The 7,500-nt window shown below is 42.7% G+C and overlaps 1 protein-coding gene across 1 annotated transcript in view; it reads right to left on the bottom strand.

Moving 5' to 3' along the window:
* Positions 1-7,500, bottom strand: part of LOC308306673 (TRAF2 and NCK-interacting protein kinase-like) — a gene marked incomplete at its 5' end in the record, with an annotated part of 119,515 nt that overhangs the window by 71,108 nt on the left and 40,907 nt on the right. The gene's annotated exons all lie outside the window — the stretch shown is intronic.

Raw genomic sequence — 7,500 nt, 5'->3', positions numbered from 1 at the left:
AATTTACGATATTATCGCGATAATCAAAATCCATTATCCTGGGGCGGAACATTTGCCAAAAAAATCTTTTTCCAATGGGTTCAATTCAATTCAATTCAGTTCAATTGGTTCAATATTCATAAAACCTACAGACCACTTTCAGACTCGTTAAAAAAATAGGGAAAATACCAGATCTACAATCTCATAAAGCTTAGCATCGCAACGTGGTATTAGACATTTAGATACCTGAATTATCCCACCAGGGGAAAATCAGTCGCCCAGAGGCGGCACAGCAGTTACAAGGTTACAAATAAAAGTATGAAAAAGAAAAAGTACTGTTGAGTACAGCAACAGTACTTTTTTCTTTTACCTTTAACTTTGCGATATTGACTAAAATAATATCTGCATAGTTTTTGTCTGAAAAGTGTTTCTAACTGCTTGCTCACAGACACTTCCACACATAGACTGGGAATGGGACTATCGTGATAAAAAACACTCACGATAATCGTATTGTGGAGTTTTAATTTATCGCGATATCGTCCTCCGTCATGCACTGGGATCAATTCACCTTTTATTTTCAGAGCTGCAGATCCAGTACCACTTAAACCCTCTATTGGTAAAACATACGTATAATATACGTACTTGATACAGTATTTTTTTCACTCTCTATCAAATGTCCTTGCCAAAAAATAACTGATCTACAAGCTCATGTTGCGACGCGTTGTGAGCTTGTAGATCTACAAATGTTCCGCCCAGGATAATGGATTTTGATTATCGCGATAATATCGTAAATCGCGATTTCTTGTGTCACAATAATCGTGATATAAAATGTTCATATCGTCCCAGGGGACCTGTTCCCCAGAGGGTTTCTCTACCCACTCAGTCATGGCTGCTGCTACAGTACATGCACAGCACAGGTCTGGACCAAGTTGGAACATTGTAACCAGTGTAGTCAACACAGGGATGCTGACAGAACCCTCGCTAAAAACCCCAGGGCAAAGATCCACTCGTCCGAGACAGTTTGCCCTCCAGGCCCCCAAGCTGTGGAATAAACTCCCTGTCGCACTTAGAACAACGGACTCACTCGCTAGCTTTAGCCGTGGACTGAAGACTCACCTTTTCCTAGGCTTACAGTATAATACATGCATCCACACATACATGAGAGCGCGTGCATGCGTCTACCGGAACATGTGTGGCCGATCGCCCCCCGCTACCCCCGCCTCCCCGTTTTTTGCTCCCAGACCACGCCCTCGACCGTCGCGATTGGCCGGCTGTACTCGGCTGTACTTCCTGGCTATGTCCTGTGTGTACTGTTGTTGTCACGTCGCTCTAGTGCTGCGGAGACTTTTGTCAAAATGAAAATGCGCGTGCTTTACAACGCTGATGATGTAAAATTCGATTACTGTACCACATGAATAGCGTGGCATTACTGCCCACAGAAAAGCATGATATCGATGTTGCAGTATGCAGTTTATAGCTTCATGTTTGGTTTGGGAAGAGAGAGAGAGGGGGGGGGGAAACGTCTGGAGACTGATGCTAGCGTGGAATCAGACTATTTTGAGTTCATTTTATTATTGTTATTATTATTATTATTATGTTGGGGAAGAGAGAGGGAGAGGGGGGATGTCTGGAGACTGATGCTCTAAAGTAGCCAGCGTGGAATCAGGCTATTTTGATTTCATTTTATTATTGTTATTATTATTATTATTAATAAGGAACAACTGTGGGAATAGGGGAAGAGAGAGAGAGGGGGGAAAAATGCTCTAAAGTAGCCAGCGTGGAATCAGGCTATTTTGATTTCATTTTATTATTGAAAAAAATTACTGTACCACGTGAATGGCGTGGCATTACAGCCCACCACATAAATAGGTCTAATAATTGCACACCAATAAAGCATTTACATCTTTTATTTGACAAGCTTGGGAGAGAAGACTTGTAATTGAACGTATGGGTAGCCTAGTATATACATAGAGATGATTAATGAGGTGTTACATTGATGCTAATTCTACACCACCTGAAAGGTAGATATATGAGCCATCAGAATTCCATCCATTCCTCCTCCTCCTACATTATTCTATAGGCCTATTGTCTGAATGACATCATTGTTAGTAGAGATGCTTGATGAGGCGTTACATTAGATCAGACAAATATACTTCAAAAGGTAAAGGTACATAATGTTCGAAAATAGCAGATCTACAAGCTCAACGCGTCGTTGCAACCCCTGCTAAATACATAAATTGTACTGTGTGAAGTGCTCTCCTGAGTGATCACTTCATCAATGCAGTGGGAGCAGTGTGGGACTAAAAAGTACTAGAATAGTATACATTGTTTATTGCGACCGTCAGGGAGCAGTTTACTATGAAAACCTCCACCGGCCGTCCGTCCGTCCGTCCGTCCGTCCGTCACACGTCACACGTCACACCTTTGCCCTGCTCATATCTCCGCATCAGTATGACATCACACCACATGTGTACACAAACCTTTGTGTACGTTGCTGTGGCAACAGTCTGTTGTTGCTGGGTTGTTAGTGTACGTTAGCAACCACCTTAGCAACCATGGTTTTACCCTAGCAACCAACTGTTTACCATAGCAACCATGTTTTTTTACCCTAGCAACCAACTGTTTACCATAGCAACCAGATACGCAGAGCAGGATCTCCATATATGGGCATAAACAGGTGACATCACACTGATGTCAGATACTCAGAGCAGGGATTTCTCCATAATATATGGGCATAAAAGGGATTCTGTTAGGGATCTCCATATATGGGCATAAAAGGGATTCTGTTAGGGATCTCCATATATGGGCATACACAGGATTCTGTTAGGGATCTCCATATATGGCCATAAAAGGGATTCTGTTAGGGATCTCCATATATGGGCATAAAAGGGATTCTGTTAGGGATCTCCATATATGGGCATAAAATGGATTCTGTTAGGGATCTCCATATATGGGCATAAAAGGGATTCTGTTAGGGATCTCCATATATGGGCATAAAAGGGATTCTGTTAGGGATCTCCATATATGGGCATAAAAGGGATTCTGTTAGCTGTTAGTGATCTCCATATATGGGCATAAAAGGGATGCTGTTAGGGATCTCCATATATGGGCATAAAAGGGATTCTGTTAGGGATCTCCATATATGGGCATGAAAGGGATTCTGTTAGGGATCTCCATATATGGGCATAAAAGGGATTGTATCCCAGATGATGCCCTGTTAGGAGATCCACACTAACAGAATCTATATATGGTCCTACCGACAGCTGCTATAAGCCAACCCTGGCGATAAGGTCTGAGTCGAAGAAATGCTTCTTTCCTGGCAAGAATTGCCCCTTTATACTGTAGGGCTCGTTTGTGTATTGTATGACATCACGCCACATCATCGGCTGAGGACTGTGTGATGTCATCATATCTCCATATATGGAGACATAAGTTGCTCATGCCCATATATGGGCTGGTGAGGTCAGACTTAGTGTGATGCGTAGGTTATCTCCATATATGGAGATTCAACTTCAATGAGTAACCATGGCAAACTGTCAACTGCCCATATGTCTTGATAATTGGTAAAACAAACTTTTGGCCTATTTGTGGAGATAAGCGAACAACGGTCGCTTATCTCCCGATTAGGGAGTCTTACTGGTATAGTATACAAACATAAATGAGGGGACATTAGTTCAGTTTTGATACACTTTAATGTAAAATTCACAGTAAAAATGAATGTGCAGTTACAACTGTTATACCAGGGCAGTGCAACACAAAGTTTCAACTTCAAATAAAGTGGCAGTAAAAGTTAAAATGAATGTGCAGTTACAACTCCAGTGGAATACAAATGACAAATATACAATAAAAAGGTGTATTTAGCAGTATCTTCAGCAGCAGTGTCACAATGTGAAAATGAGGCAGAATAATTCACTCATATTCACTTGTAATTCAGACTCCACATCCTCACAACATTACTTGTTGGGATGTGGGTGATTATCCTCCACAGAATCTGCCAAATTGTGGTGTGGAAAAAGTCGCCGTTTCTTGTGCGCAGAGTAGGGATGGTCAGTGCTGCAGCTACTCGGTGACTGTGACGCAGACAGAGTTACAAGTCTTCTCTCCCAAGCTTGTCAAATAAAAGATGTAAATGCTTTATTGGTGTGCAATTATTAGACCTATTTATGTGGTGGGCTGTAATGCCACGCCATTCACGTGGTACAGTAATTTTTTTCAATAATAAAATGAAATCAAAATAGCCTGATTCCACGCTGGCTACTTTAGAGCATTTTTCCCCCCTCTCTCTCTCTTCCCCTATTCCCACAGTTGTTCCTTATTAATAATAATAATAATAACAATAATAAAATGAAATCAAAATAGCCTGATTCCACGCTGGCTACTTTAGAGCATCAGTCTCCAGACATCCCCCCTCTCCCTCTCTCTTCCCCAACATAATAATAATAATAATAACAATAATAAAATGAACTCAAAATAGTCTGATTCCACGCTAGCATCAGTCTCCAGACGTTTCCCCCCCCCCCCCCCTCTCTCTCTTCCCAAACCAAACATGAAGCTATAAACTGCATACTGCAACATCGATATCATGCTTTTCTGTGGGCAGTAATGCCACGCTATTCATGTGGTACAGTAATCGAATTTTACATCATCAGCGTTGTAAAGCACGCGCATTTTCATTTTGACAAAAGTCTCCGCAGCACTAGAGCGACGTGACAACAACAGTACACACAGGACATAGCCAGGAAGTACAGCCGAGTACAGCCGGCCAATCGCGACGGTCGGGGGCGTGGTCTGGGAGCAAAAAACGGGGAGGCGGGGGTAGCGGGGGGCGATCGGCCACACATGTTCCGGTAGACGCATGCACGCCATGAGAGCATGCAGTAACAATTACAATATAAAATCACAAATATCACTACACAGCATGTCTACACTCATCAACATGGATCAGGGAGATTTTGGAAAAACAAATTTTAGCCCTATTTGTGGAGATAAGCCACCTACGGTCGCTTATCTCCCGATTAGGGAGTCTTACTGGTATAGATTCTCAACTGTTTCTAATGTTAATCACCCTGTAACTCAACCACTTAGGAGTTTTAGTCGCATCTACCATTGGGGATAACGGTTGCAAGTAGTTGCATGTTGTAAGGAGTTGCATGGGTGTGGATTTAGATGTGCTGGCCCCCTAGACTAGATTCTAGGGGGCCAACACATGAACACAAGTTACACAACATATGAACGTGTGCTCTAGCCAGGGGCGTCACACCAAATTCTGGGCCCTGGGTACAAGGATTCACTGCGGGCCCCCCATGAATGTTAACTATTGAAAAATAGCAGATATACAAGCTCACAGCGCGGCACCGAGTGCCGCGCTGCAAGCTTGTAGATCTGCTATTTTTGAAAAAGTGTGAAAAAGTGTGCAAGAAACCCATGTTTCCATGTCAGTGATGCTCAAACTTTTTCATGTGAAGGACCCCCAAAATGATATGAATTTGGCCACGGACCCCCATCTCAAAATATTTAGTTGCAGGGACCCCCCCGGAAGCAAAATTTGAGTTACAAATGTCCGCTTAAAAAATACATATTCAAAGATTTGCACACATTTTCACGACTTTTCAAAAATAGCAGATCTACAAGCTCGCAGCGCGGCACTCGGTGCCGCGCTGTGAGCTTATATATCTGCTATTTTTCAATAGCTAAAGTTACTAGGGCCCCTCCACCTTGGGCCTTGGTAACTCAGTCCCACTTTCCTATACCCCTTGTGACGCCCCTGGCTCTAGCGCCTAGAGCACATAATAATCAGCCAGTAATGTCCAGCGCAGAGGCAGAGATTCTGTCTAGGACAGTCTCTGGGACAGTCTGTGACGACCTGCCACTATCGGTGAAGACAGCGGCTGTGTAGGAGACGCATAAGATGGGGTAGGCGGCAGATCACAAGACCTGAAGACACGTGATTTATGTGCAGTATAACTACTAATTATGCGTGCCATACTGCATCTATTGTTAAGCTAAGGTGTGAACTACTTCGAGGATCATCACCTCAATAGGCACACCTAAGCCTTCTACCTTGGACGCTATTACATTGTTGCTACATTCTAGTCCCCTAGCCCCCCTCCTGCGTTTCTTCTTTTCAAATTTGTATTCTGTTTTTAAAGAGAAATAAGCCCAGAGGCACATATACAATCTCAGGTTGCATATATCACATACATATATATCCCTCAATCCCTAGGTTGCACAACAGGGTTCCATTAAAAACTAAAAATAACAAATTAAAGGATTAAGTACAGAAAAGAGAAAGTAAGAGGAAAGCAGAATAGATATTCAAGGCTTGTTGGGTTGGTCAGAACAGGGAAACACCACGCTATGCAGTTTGAGTATTCTGGTAGAATGTCATAAAAGGGCCCCAAAGTCTTATAAAATGTATTTTCGGAGCCGGCGATTGAGAACCTCAGCATCTCCAGTTCCAGACAGAACATTATCCCCTCCTGCGTTTCAAATACGATAGGTACTACTGTGAGGGCATACAGCACATATTCGTAGAACACGCTACTGGTTGTAACAATGTGAGCTCGTTGCAGAAATAAGTACAGTCAGTGGTAGTTAGTAATCGATATTATAGATAATCATATAGATCTGGTTAGATGGATTGATGTCTGAGTGTTTCTATCACGGCAAATAAACCGCTGCTAAAAGCCACGCTGAAATATCCGTAATCTAAACACACATTATTCATCAATCTGCTTGATGCTTGTACGATATTATCCAAACACGATTAAAACTCGTCTAACCACTGTAACCTTCAAGTAAGGGATTATATTACAACAAAGCTCAGTGGTGGCTCAACTAGTTAAAATACCTTCCACATTGGCACAGAGCTAATCACAATATTACAACTTTCAATCCAGGTCACATGTCACAAGTCTCCACATTCATATTTCTCTGTCTTTTCTCTCTCGAAAACCAGAAATCACAACAAAATGTCTGCACAGCAATGTTACTAAGTAAGCACATTGTATGCTTGCCACCCTCAACCTGAGTTATATAGTACTTTTATACTATTTTTATTACTACAGGTACCCGCCAGGTACCACACTCCCAGAAGCGCATGTACTGCACTCACCCTGAGGGTCTTAACACTTTCCCAGCCTGGCCAGAATGGCTTCTAGGATGGCAGCGTTCTTTTTTTTCTCTTCCGTCGATCCCCCGGTTTAAACTCACCATAAATATCTCAATCTCCATTGGCATATAGTGGGGATTTTGGCCGAGTCGTCTTCCCCCTCGTGCGCTTCGCGTGCACGATCCGTGCACATCGAGGAAAACGAATGTAATCCAGTCCGTATGAAGACCCCATGTGAACTTCTATCTGGTCGAAAACATCACTGAGAGATGCTATGCTAACGCCTCCTCCTACAATGAAAGTGAACGGGAATTTGGGTATAGAGAAGGGATAGTGACCAGAAGCACTTCCGGTTCAGACGGTTGAGAGAATGATCCTTTTAGATCAGCCGAAGAAGAGACGAAGGACAG

The sequence above is a fragment of the Nannobrachium achirus genome (assembly GCF_963921795.1).
Source record: "Nannobrachium achirus genome assembly, chromosome: 21".
In the NCBI taxonomy this organism is placed as follows: domain Eukaryota; kingdom Metazoa; phylum Chordata; class Actinopteri; order Myctophiformes; family Myctophidae; genus Nannobrachium; species Nannobrachium achirus.
Note: the sequence above shows the minus strand (reverse complement) of the source record. Positions and strands in the feature narration are given on the sequence as shown.